This window comes from Triticum urartu, chromosome 7, assembly GCF_003073215.2.
Source record: "Triticum urartu cultivar G1812 chromosome 7, Tu2.1, whole genome shotgun sequence".
Lineage (NCBI taxonomy): Eukaryota > Viridiplantae > Streptophyta > Magnoliopsida > Poales > Poaceae > Triticum > Triticum urartu.
In genome coordinates this window covers 85,135,625-85,154,178 of record NC_053028.1, presented here as the reverse complement: position 1 = coordinate 85,154,178, position 18,554 = coordinate 85,135,625, and the positions used below count along the sequence as shown (strand labels likewise).

Sequence of the window (18,554 nt, the reverse complement as noted above, 5' to 3'; positions counted from 1 at the left end):
CTCTTCATGTCCTTTTCCTCGGTGTAGAATGTGTAGCCGTTGATATCGTACGCCTCATAGGTCATCAGGTTGTGCTCGACGCCCTGTGACAAGGAGAATATGAGTTTTTCTTCCGCGGAAGAATCCTCATGTAAAGGGTACGACAGAAGCTTCTCCTTGAACCAACGCGTGAAACATGAGTTGTGCTCTTTGATTATATCTCCGTCTGTCCTCTGTTGGCCTCGGTCATTGGACGTCTTCTCAATAAAGGTTTTGTGCTCTACCAACCAAGGATCGACCACGTCTATGTGTTGTAGCGCGACTAGGTTTGCTCTTTCAAAGTCGGCGAGTCGGCCCTCGAAGTCGACATGCATTTCACAGCGACCCTCGCGGTGACCCCATCCAGCAAGCCTGCCGAGGTGTTTGTTGACGGGAAGACCAACGGGGTTCTCGATGCCTAGATAATTCGTGTTGTAGGAGATGCACTCTTCGGTCAGAAAGCCCATGGCTATGCTTCCCTATGGACGTGACATGTTGTGAATGTATCCTTTGATGACACCATTCATCCTTTCGAACGGCATCATGCTGTGCAGGAACGTCAGCCGGAGTTGGATGATATCCTCCACGATATGGACCAGCAGATGGACCATAACGTCGAAGAATGCGGGCGGGAAGTACAACTCAAGCTCGCATAGTATCACCACGATCTCTTCCTGTAGCCTTCTGAGTTGCCTCACGCCAACCAACTTCCGAGAGATGACGTCGAAAAAGTTGCATAGGCCAAAAAGCATTTCACGGACGTGCGTGTCCATGATCCCACGGATTGCAACTGGAAGTATCTGCGTCATCAGCACGTGACAGTCGTGAGACTTCATCCCGCTGAACTTCTGCTTCATTGAGTCTAGATATCTGCTTATCTTCCCCGTGTAACCGTAAGGAAGTTTTACTCCTACGAGGCAGGTGAAAAACTGCTCGATCTCCTCCTGACTTAGAGTTAAGCTCACGGGAGGGTAGTCATTTCTGATCTTCTTGGCCTTTTTGCCTTTGCGACGACTTTCTGTGTCCTTCGCCTCATCATCATCATCATCATTAGCGTGAAGCTCCTCCCTGATGCCCATTGATTTCAAGTCTGCCCTTGCTTTCGGCCCATCTTTAGTCCTCTCTAGCATGTTGAGCAGGGTACCAAGCAGACTCTCGCACACGTTCTTCGTGATATGCATGACATCAAGGCTGTGAGGCACACGGAGGATCTTCCAGTACGGCAAGTCCCAGAAAACAGACCTTGTTTTCCATACCTTTAGCAGCGGCTCTAGCACCTTTCGCTTCTTTCCCGGCTCTGGAGCCTTTCGCTTCTTTCCTGGCGGTGGGCAATCTTTCCAATTTTTCAACAGCTCGTATATTTCCTCGCCGCTCCTCGTACGCGGTCGTCTTCGGGGTTCGGTTTCACCATCGAATGGATCCTTGCGTTTTCTCCATGAGTCATCGTCGCGAAGCCACCTTCGATGTCCCATGAACACGGTTTTCGAAGACACAGGATCTCTATCTAGCTGGTGATACGTTGTGTCATCCATGCACCTGACGCATCCAGAAAATCCGTGGACCACCTGCCCCGCGACACATCCGTAACCGAGATAGCCGTGCACCGTCGTGAGCAGTGCGGCTCTCATAGGGAAATATTCTTTCTCTGCGGCATCCCACGTATTGGCTGGTGTTTTCCACAGTGTGTCTAGCTCCTCTTTCAGCAGCCCCAGATACAGATCGATGTGGTTCCCTGGTTGCTTCGGCCCTTCAATTAGCATACTCATGTGAATGTACTTCCTCTTCATGCACAACCAGGGGGGAAGGTTGTACATCCACACAAACACAGGCTAGGTGCTATGTGTGCTTCTCTGGCTGCCAAACGGTTTGACTCCATCGGTGCTCGCACCCAGCACGATGTTCCTTGGATCGTCCCCAAATTCTGGGTGTTCGAAGTTTAACGCTTGCCACTGGCTCACATCCTTAGGGTGACTCAACATCTTGTCTTTTTTATTTATCTCCGGTTCAGTTCCGTCATCTTCTCGCTTCTTCTCCTCCCTATCCGCCTGCCGACGCAGGAGCTTTGCTACCTTAGGGTCCGCGAAATACCGCTGAAGACGAGGAGTGATCGGAAAGTACCACACCACTTTTCGAGGAGCTTTCTTCCTCTTCTTGTATTGAGTGACGCCGCACACCGGACATATGGTAGACTCCGCGTGCTCGTCCCGATAAATGATGCAATCGTTCATGCACACGTGGTATTTCACGTGCGGTAAATCCAGAGGACCCACGATTTTCTTCGCCTCCTCGAAACTGGTCGGGCACTTGTTCCCCTTGGGAAGACGTTCGTGCCAGAATGACATGTTCTCAACGAAGCATGCATCGGTCATTTTGTGTTTTACCTTCATCTCCAGAGCCATGAGCGTTACTTTCAGGCGGGTATCCTCGGTCCTGCATCCTTCATACAATGGAGTAACCGCGTCTATCTCCAGTTGATCCAGCTTGGCTTTCTCTCGGGCGGCAGCTCCTGCGTTACCCGTCTGCTTGAGAAGCAGCTCTTGAATATGAGGGTCCTGCACCCAGCCCATCGATGGTCCATTGTCATCTGCTCCGGCATTTTCATCTTCATGATCATGCCCTTCGTCTTGATCTTCCTCATCATCATGTCCGACATCTTCTACATGATGACTGTGTACTGCATCAACTTCGTGATCATGTCCTAGAGATTCTTCTCTTCTCGCCCGCCCTCGCCGCGGTTGTCTTGCTGCCCTTCCTCATTTCTTGCCCGGCCCCCATGGACGACTTCATAGTCATCTTCATCACCTTCCCATCGATAGCCATCCATGAAACCACGCAAGAGCAAGTGGTCCCGCACCTGTACGGAATCCGGGTCCATAAGGCTCTTCAGCTTGCATCTTCGACACTGACATCTTATCTCCGTCTCGTTCTTTTGAAGCATCTCGGCCTTCGCGGAGCTCAAAAACCTATTCCCGATGCCTTCGGTCAACGTGCGGACCATGGTCGCCTGCGGGGTAGAGCAAAACGATATTTTAGAACCAAAAAAATTGGCATGACTTTGCCTAAAAATAGGACCAAAAAGAATGCATAGTGCCAAATTCTCGCCTAAACGGAAATGAATCAACATTCCGACAAAATATTGGCAACTATCGCATTTCAAATACCGGTACTTGCAAACACAAACATATGCAAGACCACAAACATACGTAGATCTAGGCCATAAAAAGTGTGTACGGTGTTGGAGGGAGAAAAAAGTAGATCTAGAACATAAAGAAACCTTTCCCCTTACTTACCTATCAAAAAAAGGAAATTTAACCACTTAATTTGGGTGAATCTATGGTGCAAATGAGGTGAGGAGGAGGAGGCAGCCGAGACAAGCTTGGTAGAGGTGGAGAGAATGAAGTGGGGAAAGTGAGTGTGGTAGGTGGTTGTCCAAAATATCTAGCTGCTCCCAGGTTAACAATCGCGCACCACCTAAGAATGCGCCACGCATCTGGTGTGTGGTGCGCCATTACTAGTTTTTTAAAAATAAAATAAAAAACATGTTAGTAGTGGCGCACCAGCGGATAGTAATGGTGCGCCACTACTAACAATTTTTTTATCTTTTTCTTTCCAAAATAGTAATGGCGCACCACACACCGGGTGCGCCATTAGTAATGTGGACATTAATGGTGTACCTGTATATGGTGCGCCACTACTATATAGCAGTGGCGCACCACATACATGGTGCGCCATTAATGCACATATTAGCTATAGCCCTTTTCCTAGTAGTGTGTTGTGGTCTAAAACCTAAGGGTATGATGAATAATATCATAATCCTCTATTGACTAGACTGGCCTCGGCTTATATAACATACCAGAGGCCTAGGATAACAAGAGTCCTAGTCGAATACGTCGGTGGAGAGGAGTCCTTGTCTTGATCACCAAGTCTTGTGGAATCTTCCTCATATGGGGGTCCTTGGCCCAATCCAACCGATCGGGAGACGATGTGGTGAGTACTGATAACCCACAAGTATTGGGGATCACAACAGTTTTCGAGGGTAGAGTATTCAACCCAAATTTGTTGATTCGACACAAGGGGAGCCAAAGAATACTCTCAAGTATTAGCAGCTGAGTTGTCAATTCAACCACACCTGGAAACTTAATATCTGCAGCAAAGTATTTAGTAGCAAAGTAATATGATAGTAGTGGTAATGGTAGCAAAAGGTAACAATAGTAAAAGTAATTTTTTTGGTATTTTGTAGTGATGATAGCAATAGCAACGGAAAAGTAAATAAGCGAAGAACAATATATGGAAAGCTCGTAGGCAATGGATCGGTGATGGAGAATTATGCCGGATGCGGTTCATCATGTAACAGTCATAACCTAGGGTGACACAGAACTAGCTCCAGTTCGTCAATGTAATGTAGGCATGTATTCCGAATATAGTCATACGTGCTTATGGAAAAGAACTTGCATGACATCTTTTGTCCTACCCTCCCGTGGCAGCGGGGTCCTTACAGAAACTAAGGGATATTTAAGGCCTCCTTTTAATAGAGAACCGGAACAAAGCATTTACACATAGTGAATACATGAACTCCTCAAACTACGGTCATCACCGGCAAGTATCCCGATTATTGTCATTTCGGGGTTAACGGATCATAACACATAGTAGGTGACTATAGACTTGCAAGATAGGATCAAGAACTCTCATATATTGATGAAAACATAATAGGTTCAGATCTGAAATCATGGCACTCGGGCCCTAGTGTCAAGCATTAAGCATAGCAAAGTCATAACAACATCAATCTCAGAACATAGTGGATACTAGGGATCAAACCCCAACAAAACTAACTCGATTACATGATAGATCCCATCCAACCCATCACCGTCCAGCAAGCCTACGATGGAATTACTCACGCACGGCGGTGAGCATCATGAAATTGGTGATGGAGGATGGTTGATGATGACGATGGCGACGGATTCCCCTCTCCGAAGCCCTGAACGGACTCCAGACCAGCCCTCCTGAGAGGTTTTAGGGCTTGGCGGCGGCTCCGTATCATAAAACGCGATGATTTCTTCTCTCTGATTTTTTTTCTCCCCGAAACACAATATATGGAGTTGGAGTTGGAGTCGGAGAGGCAACAAGGGGCCCACGAGGTAGGGGGCGCGCCTCCACCCTCGTGGAGAGGTGGTGGGCCCCCTGGCCTTCATCTTTTACAGGTATTTTTCATATTTTATGAAAAGTTGCTCCGTGAAGTTTCAGGTCATTCCGAGAATGTTTGTTCCTGCACATAAATAACACCAAGGTAATTCTGCTGAAAACAGCGTCAGTCCGGGTTAGTTCCATTCAAATCATGCAAGTTAGAGTCCAAAACAAGGGCAAAAGTGTTTGGAAAAGTAGATACGACAGAGACGTATCAACTCCCCCAAGCTTAAACCTTTGCTTGTCCTCAAGCAATTCAGTTGATAAACTGAAAGTGATAAAGAAAAACTTTTACAAACTCTGTTTGCTCTTGTTGTTTTAAATATGTAAAGCCAGCATTCAAGTTTTCAGCAAAGATTATAACTAACCACATTCACAATAACGCATAGGTCTCAAGTTTACTCATATCAATAGCATAATCAACTAGCGAGCCATAATAATAAATCTCGGATGACAACACTTTCTCAAAACAATCATAATATGATATAACAAGATGGTATCTCGCTAGCCCTTTCTGAGACCGCAAAACAAAAATGCAGAGCACCTTTAAAGACCAAGGACTGACTAGACATTGTAATTCATGGTAAAAGAGATCCAGTCAAGTCATACTCAATGTAAACTAACAGTAATGAATGCAAATGACAGTGGTGCTCTCCAAATGGTGCTTTTTTAATAAGAGGATGATGACTCAACATAAAACTAAATAGATAGGCCCTTTACAGAGGGAAGCATGGATTTGTAGAGGTGCCAGAGCTCGGTTTTGAAACAGAGGTGAATAATATTTTGAGCGGTATACTTTCATTGTCAACATAACAACCAAGAGATGGTGATATCTTCCATGCTACACACATTATAGGTGGTTCCCAAATAGATTGGTAAAGTTTATACCCCCCTTCCACCAACAAGCATCAATCCATGGCTTGCTCGAAACAACGAGTGCCTCCAACTAACAAGAGTCCCAGGGGGAGTTTTGTTTGCAATTATTTTGATTTAGTTTGCATAAAGCATGGGACTGGGCATCCCGGTGACCAGCCATTTATCTCGTGAGTGAGGAGCGGAGTCCACTCCTCTTGAGAATAACCCGCCTAACATGGAAGATACAGACAGCCCTAGTTGATACATGAGCTATTCGAGCATACAAAACAGGATATTTATTTGAAGATTTAGAGTTTGGCACATACAAATTTACTTGGAACGGCAGGTAGATACCGTATATAGGTAGGTATAGTGGACTCATGTGGAATAACTTTGGGGTTTAAGGGATTGGATGCACAACCAGTATTCCCGCTTAGTACAGGTGAAGGCTAGCAAAAGACTGGGAAGCGACCAGCTAGAGAGCGACAACAGTCATGAACATGCATTAAAATTTATCAACACCGAATGCAAGCATGAATAGGATATAATCCACCATGAACGTAAATATCGTGAAGGCTACGTTTATTTCGTTTCAACTACATGCGTGAACATGCGCCAAGTCAAGTCACTTAAATCATTCAGAGGAGGATACCATCCTATCATACCACATCATAACTATCTCAATAGCATGTTGGCACGCAAGGTAAACCATTATAACTCATAGCTAATCAAGCATGGCACAAGAAACTATGATCTCTAGTTGTCATTGCAAACATGTTTATTCATAATAGGCTGAATAAGAAACGATGAACTAATCATATTTACAAAAACAAAAGAGGTCGAGTTCATACCAGCTTTTCTCATCTCAGCCAGTCCATCATATATCATCATAATTGCCTTTCACTTGCACGATCGAATGATGTGAATAATAATAATAATAGTGCACGTGGATTGGACTAAGCTGGAATCTGCAAGCATTCAATAAATAGGAGAAGACAAGGCAGTATGGGCTCTTTTGTCAGATAAACAATAATGCATATAAGAGCCACTTCAACAATTTAATTATGTTCTTCTCCTATCGACCCCCAAAGGAAAGAAAAGAAATAAAACTATTTACACGGGAAAGCTCCCAACAAGCAAAAGAAGAACATGAAATCTTTTTGGGTTTTCTTTTTAATTTCTACTAAAAGCATGGAAATTAAACTAACTAAAAGCTACAACTAATTTTTTTGGTTTTTCTTAAGGTTAATTAAACACACAAGAAGAAAGCATAAAAAGGAAAATAAACTAGCATGGATGATACAATGAAAAAGTATGAGCACCGACATCTAGCAATGAGTATGTGAACATAAATGTAATGCCAGTGGGAAATACGTACTCCCCCAAGCTTAGGCCTTTGGCCTAGGTTGGTCTATGGCCACGGCTGGCCTAGCGGATATCCATAATAGTAGTTGGGGTCGTACTGAGAAGAAGAGGAGGAAGACTCCGATTGCCACTGGCTGACAATCATCTCCGGATCCCACTGCTAATTAGACTGTCATGAAGGATCAACTTGTGGTTCCAGCTCTGGTCCACGGCTGGTGCAGGGTTCCGGTAGGCGTAAATAGGCTTCAACGGAACAAGGTACGTGCTTGAAGATAAATCAAACAAAGAAGGAGCAGGCAGGGTAATAGTCTTAGGATGATGTTTATTAAAGAACAATTGATATTTAAGCTCTCCTTCCCTATTCTTAACAATAAAATCATGTGCCACCATACTTTTATAATCTAGATAAACATGAGGCATCACTTTTTCTTCCTTCTCATAATGCCTAATAGGTATGTTAAAATGTGTAGCTAGGCATGAAGCATAGATGCCTCCAAAGATGGGGCCCTTGGTACGGTTAAGACTTAACTGTTTGGCAATAATGCCGCCCATACTAACAGAGTTATCACCATATAAACCGTGGAGCAAAATAATAACATCAGGGATACTAAAGTTTCCATAGTTTCCGCGACCAATTAAGCAACAACTAGGAAATAATGCAAAATAACGTAAAACATGAAAATGTATGCTAGTGATTCGTGCATCGGAAGCCTTCCTTGTTTCCCCTACAGTGATAGTATCAATAAACCCCTCCACATCATCGTGATGTGGTTCTTCTGTCTTGCCCTCAAAAGGGACTAAGCAAACCCGACAAAAATCATAAAGTGACATCTCCTTATGCTCATCATATAAATAAAACTCCACCGTAGGTGGTGAGCTCCTAGAATGGAAATGAAACTTTTGCACAAAGATATTTGTGAGTAAGAGATACTGATCGCATTGGTCGTGGAGGAAAGTGGTAAGGCATGCATTCTTAGCCAATTCATGAAAATCTTCATAAATCCCGGCTGCTCTCAAGAAATCTTCGGAAGGCCATTCACACGCTCGAACCTCTGCGGTGCGAGGCAGATTATACTTAGGCTTCGGTGACTTTTCCTTTGAGCTTTGGCTTGATGAGCCCCTCAAAAGTCACCTCATCATTTTCAAGGAACAATCTCCCCAAGCAGTTTTGTGAGAGGTGCTTTGAGCAAGGAGATCGAAAATGGCAGCTAAGTGAGCTAGAACTTGTGCTTGAGCTGGATATTCGTGTTTGGGGGAGGAAGAAGGAGTGTATGGGTGAAAGGATAAGTGGAGGAGGGCCACCATGGGCCCACGAGGCAGGGAGGCGTGCCCGGGGGGTAGGGCGCGCCCTCCACCCTCGTGGGCAGGTTGTTGACCCCCCTGTTGTGTTCTCAGTGACAAATATTCTAGAAAAAATCATATTTAAATTTCAGGGCATTTGGAGAACTTTTATTTTCGAGGTATTTTTATATTGCACGGATAATCAGATAACAGACAGAAAATATGTGTTTTTATTTTATTTAATATAAATAACAGAAAGTAAAAGTGGGGTACAGAAGGTTGTGCCTTCTATTTTCATCCATCTCATGATCATCAAAAGGAATCCACTAACAAGGTTGATCAAGTCTTGTTAGCGAACTCATTTCGAATAACATGAAACCGGAGAAATTTCGAATAACACTATGTTACCTCAACGGGGATATGCACATCCCCAATAATAAGAATATCATATTTCTTCTTGACAGTAGGAAGAGGAAATTCAAAACCTCCAAATATAATCGATGGAATTTTTCCAATAGAGTTGATACTATGAACTTGATGTTGTTTCCTCGAAAAGTGTACCGTATGCTCATTACCATTAACATGGAAAGTGACATTGCCTTTAGTGCAATCAATAACAGCCCCTGTAGTATTCAAAAAGGGTCTTCCAAGAATAATAGACATACTATCGTCCTCGGGAATATCAAGAATAACAAAGTCCGTTAAAATAGTAACGTTTGCAACTACGACAGGCACATCCTCACAAATACCAACAGGTATAGCAGTTGATTTATCAGCCATTTGCAAAGATATTTTAGTAGGTGTCAACTTATTCAAATCAAGTCTACGATATAAAGAGAGAGGCATAACACTAACACCGGCTCCAAGATCACATAAAGCAGTTTTAAAATAGTTTATTTTAATGGAGCATGGTATAGTTGGTACACCGGGATCTACAGGTTTCTTTGGTATTCCACCCTTAAAAGTATAATTAGCAAGCATGGTGGAAATTTCATCTTCCGGTATCTTTCTCTTATTTGTAATTATATCTTTCATGTACTTAGCATAAGGATTGGTTTTGAGCATATCAGTTAATCACATACGCAAAAAGATAGGTCTAATCATTTCAGCAAAGCGCTAAAAATCCTCATCATCCTTTTTTTTGGATGCTTTGGGAGGAAAAGGCATGGGTTTCTGAACCCAAGGCTCTCTTTCTTTACCATGTTTCCTAGCAACAAAGTCTTTCTTATCATAACGTTGATTCTTTGATTGTGGGTTATCAAGATCAACAGCAGGTTCAATTTCTATATCATTATCATTACTAGGTTGGGCATCATCATGAACATTATCATTAGCATTATTACTAGTTTCAGGTTCATTACCAGATTGAGTTTTAGCATCAGAAATAGAAATATCATTTGGATTCTTAGGTGTTTCAACAATAGGATCACTAGAAGCATGCAAAGTCCTATCATTTTTCTTTTTCTTCTTTTTAGAAGAACTAGGTGCATCTATATTATTTCTCTGAGAATCTTGCTCAATTCTTTTAGGCTCGCCTTCAGGATACAAAGGTTCCTGAGTCATTCTACCACCTCTAGTCATAACTCTAACAGCATTATCATTATCCTTACTATTCAATTCATTGAGCAAATCATTTTGAGCTTTTAAGTACTTGTTCTACTTGAGTGGTAACCATTGAAGCATGTTTACTAATAAGTTTAATTTCACTTTTAACATTAGCCATATAGTCACCCAAGTTTTCAAGCATATTTCAATTGTATTTCAATTGTCTACCAAAATAAGCATTAAAATCTTCTTGCTTAGCCATAAATTTATCAAACTCATCTAAGCATGGGCTAGCAAACTTAGTAAATGGGATTTCACCTTTATCATATCTATAGAGAGAATTTACCTTTACTACTTGTGCCGGGTTATCAAGACCATGAGTTTCTTCAATAGGTAATGGATTAAGATTATATGTTTCTTCAACAGGCGGTAAATTAAGACCATGTATTTCTTCAATAGGAGGTAAATTCTTAACATCTTCAGCTTTAATACCTTTTTCTTTCATAGATTTATTTGCCTCTTGCATATCTTCAGGACTGAGAAATAGAATACCCCTCTTCTACGGAGTTGGTTTAGGAATAGGCTCAGGAATTGGCTCCGGAGGTGTCCAATTATTTTCATTTGTCAACATATTATTCAATAGAATTTCAGCTTCATCCAGTGTTCTTTCCCTGAAAACAGAACAAGCACAACTATCCAAGTAATCTCTGGAGGTATCGGTTAGTCCATTATAAAAGATATAAAGTATTATTTTTCTTAAGAGGATGATCAGGCAAAGCATTAAGTAATTGGAGAAGCCTCCCCCAAGCTTATGGGAGACTCTCTTCTTCGATTTGCACAAAATTATATATATCCCTTAAAGCAGCTTGTTTCTTATGAGCAGGGAAATATTTAGCAGAGAAGTAATAAATCATATCCTAGGGACTACGCACACAACTAGGATCAAGAGAATTAAACCAAATCTTAGCATCGCCCTTTAATGAGAATGGAAATATTTTAAGGATATAAAAGTAACGAGTTCTCTCATCTTTAGTGAACAGGGTGGCTATATCATTCAATTTAGTAAGATGTGTCACAACAGTTTCAGATTCATAGCCATGAAAAGGATCACATTCAACCAAAGTAATTATATCAGGATCAACAGAGAATTCATAATCCTTATCAGAAACAAAGATAGGTGAAGTAGCAAAAGCAGGGTCAGGTTTCATTCTAGCATTTAGAGATTGCTTGCTCCATTTAGCTAATAACCTTTTGAGTTCATTCCTATTTTTGCAAGCTAAAATAGCTAAAGAAGCTTCTTGATCAAAAACATAACCCTTAGGAATAACAAGTGATTCTTCATCATCACTTTCATCAGTATCATCAGATTCAATATTTTTAATTTCTCTAGCCCTAGCAAGTTGTTCATCAAGAAAATCACTTAGTGGCACAGTAGTATCAAGCATAGAAGTAGTTTCATCATAGGTATCATGCATAGCATAAGTGGCATCATCAATAACATGCGACATATTAGAACAAATAGCAGAAGCAGGTGTAGGTGTCGCAAGCTTACTCAAAACAGAAGGTGAATCAAGTGCAGAGCTAGATGGCAGTTCCTTACCTCCCCTCATAGTTGAGGGATAAATATTGGTTTTGGATCTCTCAAGTTCTTCATAATGATAAGCAGATATATATCCCAAGTGACTCAAAGAATAGAGCTATGCTCCCCGGCAATGGCGCCAGAAAATAGTCTTGATAACCCACAAGTATAGGGGATCACAACAGTTTTCGAGGGTAGAGTATTCAACCCAAATTAGTTGATTCGACACAAGGGGAGCCAAAGAATATTCTCAAGTATTAGCAGCTGAGTTGTCAATTCAACCACACCTGGAAACTTAATATCTGCAGCAAATTATTTAGTAGCAAAGTAATATGATAGTAGTGGTAACAGTAGCAAAAGGTAACAGTAGTAAAAGTAATGTTTTTGGTATTTTATAGTGATGATAGCAATAGCAACGGAAAAGTAAATAAGAGAAGGACAATATATGGAAAGCTCGTAGGCAATGGATCGGTGATGAAGAATTATGCCGGATGCGGTTCATAATGTAACAGTCATAACCTAGGGTGACACAGAACTAGCTCCAGTTCGTCAATGTAATGTAGGCATGTATTCCGAATATAGTCATACGTGTTTATGGAAAAGAACTTGCATGACATCTTTTGTCCTACCCTCCCGTGGCAGCGGGGTCCTTACGGAAACTAAGGGATATTAAGGCATCCTTTGAATAGAGAACCGAAACAAAGCATTAACACATAGTGAATACATGAACTCCTCAAACTACGGTCATCACCGGTAAGTATCCCGATTATTGTCACTTTGGGGTTAACGGATCATAACACATAATAGGTGACTATAGACTTGCAAGATAGGATCAAGAACTCCCATATATTGATAAAAACATAATAGGTTCAGATCTGAAATCATGGCACTCGGGCCCTAGTGACAAGCATTAAGCATAGCAAAGTCATAGCAACATCAATCTCAGAACATAGTGGATAATAGGGATCAAACCCTAACAAAACTAACTCGATTACATGATAGATCCCATCCAACCCATCACCGTCCAGCAAGCGTACGATGGAATTACTCATGCACGACGGTGAGCATCATGAAATTGGTGATGGAGGATGGTTGATGATGACGATGGCGACGGATTCCCCTCTCCGGAGCCCCGAACGGACTCCAGATCAGCCCTCCCGGGAGATCTTAGGGCTTGGCGGCGGCTCCGTATCGTAAAACGCGATGATTTCTTCTCTTTGATTTTTTTTCTCCCCGAAACACAATATATGGAGTTGGAGTTGGAGTCGGAGAGGCAACAGGGGGCCCACGAGGTAGGGGGCACGCCCTAGGGGGGCAGGCGCGCCCCCCACCCTCGTGGAGAGGTGGTGGGCCCCCTGGCCTTCATCTTTTACAGGTATTTTTCATATTTTTTGAAAAGTTGCTCCGTGAAGTTTTGGGTCATTCCGAGAACGTTTGTTCCTCCACATAAATAACACCATGGTAATTCTGCTGAAAACAGCGTCAGTCCGGGTTAGTTCCATTCAAATCATGCAAGTTAGAGTCCAAAACAAGGGCAAAAGTGTTTGCAAAATTAGATACGACGGAGACATATCAAGTACCCCCTAGTCCAGGACACCGTCACTCATGTTCTACTACGGGCCGGATTTCCATAATCTAGCCCCAAATTCTTTCCTCCACATCTCGTCTTTTATCGTCATGTGCGAGGCGCTACTCCGCATCCCCCCATACTTTGGCCTATGGCTAAAAGTCTTCAATGTGAAGCCGAAGGTGGTCGACGGGCAGCATGCGGACTGCGGCGGCGCCATGGTGAGCAAGCTCCCCAACACCACTTGGCCTAAAGGGTCCTTCTGGAGACCATCAATGTGTGGTAGCAGGAGTGGTTCTACATCACCGAAACACGCGGCACCAGGTGGGCGGCCACTGCTGAGTTCAGATCCGGACCCCCTATGCAGCTCGCGCAATGAACCAACAAGGGTCTGGACTAGGGGTCGACCACAGAAGTGCGGATGCTGCAAAAGCGCATCACAAACATGATAAGCAAGAACACTAGACTCACTAACGTGATTCAGGTGATGCTCTTCCGCCGGATCCTTCCCTGCCAACTCTGGCCTCTCCACACGTGGGAGTTCAATCCGGAAGGTCTGCGGATGATATGTCTCCAATGTATATATAATTTATGAAGTATTCATGCTGTTATTTTATCATTCTTGGGTGTTTTACAATCATTTTATAGCAACTTTATATCATTTTTGAGACTAACCTATTAACCCAGTGCCTAGTGCCAGTTGCTGTTTTTTTGCTTGTTTTTTACACTGTAGAAAATAAATATCAAACGGAGTCCAAACACCACGAAACTTTACAGAGATTTTTCTAGGACCAGAAGGAACCCAATGGGCCAGAGTTGCACCTGGGGGTGCCCCGAGGGGGGCACAACCCACCAGGACGCGCCAGGTGGGTTGTGCCCACCTCGGTGGCCTCCCGCACCCCCTCTTTGCACTATAAAATCCCAAATATTCCGAAACCCTTCAGGGTTAACCTAGATCATAATTTCCGCCGGCACAGGGCTCCATAGCCACCGAAAACCAATCTAGACCCGTTCCGGCACCCTGCCGTAGGGGGGAATCATCTCCGGTGGCCTTCTTCATCATCCCGTCGGCCACCACGATGAGGAGGGAGTAGTCCACCCTCGGGGCTGAGGATTTGTACCAGTAGCTATGTGTTTAATCTCTCTCTCTCTCTCGTGTTCTTGAGATGTCACGGTCTTGATGTATCACGGACTTTGTTTATATAGTCGGATCATATGGTGTTTTCCCCTCTCTATCTTGTTGTGATGAATTGAGTTTTTCCCTTTGAGATTTCATTGTTATCGGATTGAATACTTTTATGGATTTGAGAACACTTGATATATGTCTTGCAATTGAATACTCGTGGTGACAATGGGGTATCATATTGATTCACTTGATATATGTTTTGGCACTCAACTTGCTGATTCCCGCGGTGACATTGGGGTAATCTATGCATAGGTGTTGACGCACGTTCTTGTCCTTGTTTCTCCGGTAGAAATCTTGGGTCACTCTTGTAGTTCTTTGTGTGGATTGAGTATTATGAATATGAATATGCTTTGGTGTTATTCTAGTACGAACTCTAGGATAGATCGAACAAAAACAATAGCCTTGTGTTATTTTAGTATGACCTATTGAATAGATCGATCGGAAAGAATAGCTTTGAGGTGGCTTCGCACCCTACAAACAATTCCAACCTTTTGTTCTCCGCTAATAGGAACTCGGGAGTGATTCTTTGTTGTACTTTGAGGGATAATCATATGATCCAACTATGTTAGCACTGTTGAGAGATAGCACTAGCGAAAGTACGGACCCTAGGCCTCGTTTTTAAGCATTGCAACACCGTTTTTGTGCCCATTTACTATTTGCTACCTTGCTGTTTTTATTTATTGAGATTATAAAAACATATTTCTACCATCCATATTACACTTTTATCACCATCTCTTCGCCGCACTAGTGCACCTATACAATTTGCCATTTTATTGGGTGTGTTGGGGACACAAGAGATTTCTTGAATTTGGTTGCAGGGTCGTTTGAGAGAGACCATCTTTATCCTACACCTCTCACGGATTGATAAACCTTAGGTCATCCACTTGAGGGAAAATTGCTATTGTCCTACAAAACTCTGCGCTTGGAGGCCCAACACGTGTCTACAAGAATAAAGTTGCGTAGTAGACGTCAAGCTCTTTTCTGGCGCCGTTGCCAGGGAGGTGAGTGCTTGAAGGTATATCTTTAGATCTTGCAATTGAATCTTTTAGTTTCTTGTTTTATCACTAGTTTGGTTTATAAAAGAAAACTACAAAAATTGAATTGAGGTTGCATCATATATTGATCATCTTTATATATAATCTCTTTCTTGAAAATGATGGTTCGGAAAATTGTGCTCAATTGTTAGAATATGAAGTCAATAAAATGTTTGGCACAAAATATTTGAGTGATGAGCATGATTGCAATGTTATTAGTATGAATTCTTTCAATATCCGTGGTGCTAATGATATGCAAAACTATAAGCTTGGGGAAGCTATGTTTGATGAAGATGATATTTTTAGTCCCCCAAGATTTGATGTGCAAATTTGTTATAATGATTTCATGCCTCCTATTTATGATGATTATAATGATGAAAGTGGATTTGGAGAGGTCATGACTTTATTTAGTGATGAATCGACCATTTTGGATGAGGTTTCAATTGACTATGATAATAAAGTTGCTATATATGATGATTATGGTGATGACATGTATGCTATAAAGAATCTATCCCTAATAATAAAGCACGGATTGACTCCGTGGGTTCACCATCACAATACGCTTCTTCACGTGAATTTACGCTTTCCTTTTTTTCACCTATATTAAACTCGAGTTACCGAGCGACCTCCACTCTTCGACTCGAGCTTTCGCTTCTGCTTTTCTCTTGTTTTGATTTATTAGCTTTTTAGGGACCCTATTCTTTCTTTCCTTCTTTGCTTATTTATTCTATTATTCTTTCTACATATGAGGTGGTACTATTCGTCCAAGGTGGTACAATATTATATCAGTTTTTTTCCACCTATATTGGTATTTCCCGTACGTCTCACGCGGCTCTCAGCTGGACTCCAACTCTCCATCACTCGCCTCCTCTAATTTCTGCCATAAATATTGATTGAATCCCATGGACGTGGAGGTGGTGGCGGACATCTCCGAGGCATGGATCGGCCGCTAGAACAACAGCGATCGGCTCCATCTACGAGCCAGGCCTAGAAGACGTCATTAAGTTGTGCCGTGGCCACAACCTATTCTTCAACACAGACGTTGGCGAGGTGGATATCATCTTCTTCGTCGTCAACACTGACACCGAGACCCTCGGCCTCGGCACCAGCAAGGCCGGTGATCTTGGAGAGCGCTCTGCACATGATCGCCGACGTCTCCCGCTCCGATAGGATCGTGATCGAGAAGTCCACCGTGTCCGTCAATACCCGCCGAGGCCATTGAGAAGATCCTCGCCCACAATAGCCGGTGCTTCCAGTACCAAATCCTGTCCAATTTAGTGTTCCTCGCCGAGGGCACTGCCGTGCAGGACCTATTCATGCCTGACTGCGTCCTCATCGGTAGTTGCGAGATACCCGAGGGGCAGACCACCGTGAAGGTCCTTAACCTTAAGGACGTGTACGCGCATTGGGTCCCGTGGACTGCGTCATCACAATCAACCTCTGGTCGGCCGACTTGTCCAAGCTCGCTGCCAACGCCTTCCTCGTGCAGCGCATCTCCTTCGTGGATGCCATTTCTGCAACGTCGTCGAGGTGGCCTACTCCATTGGCAAGGACTCGCACATCGGCCCGCGCTTCCTCTCTGCTGACGTAGGCTTAGGGGGCTCGTGCTTCCCACCGACCATCAATGTGTGCCGGGGTCTGCTCGAAAATGAGGTCGTAGTTAGCATCTACGACTCGCAGGTGACCTAGGAGCAGGTGCGGCGTGACCTTGCCATGGACAAGTTTGACTTGGACCACCCGCGCCACCTGCAGCCGGTGGGCGAGCCCGCCAGGCAGCCCATTGCCGTCACGTCGGACGCGTATGAGGCCGCCCGCGTCACGCACGCCATCTGAATCCTAACCGAGTGGGAGGAGTTCAGGAGCCTCGGCTACAAGCATGTGCATGATGTCATGCAGAAGCCGGCTTATGTCTTCGATGGTTGCAGCATCGTTGACTTGGAGAAGATCCAAGACATCAGATTCATCTTCAACGCCATTGGCAAGCTACTTGACCAGTGACTCAAGGACATGTCAATCGCTGCTTGTGAGGTGATGCACAACTGTTTGCCGCGTGTCCGCGATCGTTCTTCTTAATTAATCACAACACAAAGCATTGTTAAATTTTAAGAGAATTCATATACTCTGTATTATAAAAACCAAAAAATTCACATATATGAGGACTTGATGTGTAGAACTTTTCCGTTTTTCCCTGAAGCAGACAACAGAATATCCAAAGTAGTACGAAGGAGAGGCCTAAGCAAAAGCAAAGGGCAGCGAAGCAACGAGGTAGCATACTTGCACTAATATGTTTCATGCGAGCTTAGTGCTTTCTTATTATAATTATTTAAATTTTATATTTAACAGATATGATTCATGGGAGAGCACCTAATTTTGCTTCGCATTTTCTGATGGATTAGTTCCAAATTACAAGGATACGAGTGTTCAAAAGATAACTAACTGAAACACTGAACATGTTAGTTTGATGATCTGTGACTAACAGTTATATGCATGTTCTCCTCTCTTCCCAGTTGTGTGTGTTGGATTACTGAATTTTAAAGAATGTATATGTTTTAGGATTTTTGGTGATGTTTGTTCAAGCATAGAAGAAATTTAACTAGGCTTGAACTTTTGGTAGAGGATATCCATATAATGTCCTTGCTCTAGATTAATTACTTTGTTGTCGGAACTTTTTATCAATTGTTTATCCCATGTGTGACACCAAAATATGGAGTCATAATCAGCCCCTTTTTCAGTTTTGGAGATACACTAAATGGACACGGAGAAAAATACGAAAATATATCATATATGCATGTATTTCCGGCTTTTCATTGCGAGAGTTAGATGACCTGTAAATGTTAAATGAGATGCTTTTAATTCTAGTTCTCAATTTTTTAAAGTTAGATCCCTTGACAAGCTTGCGGTTTTGCATATGTTGTGCTAATGTCTACTACACAACCTTCTTCT

At 42.9% G+C, this 18,554-nt stretch overlaps 1 pseudogene; it reads left to right on the top strand.

Annotated features, from left to right (window-relative positions):
- Positions 1-13,501: 13,501 nt before the first annotated feature.
- LOC125518435 lies at positions 13,502-17,300 on the top strand (annotated as a pseudogene).
- Positions 17,301-18,554: the final 1,254 nt, after the last annotated feature.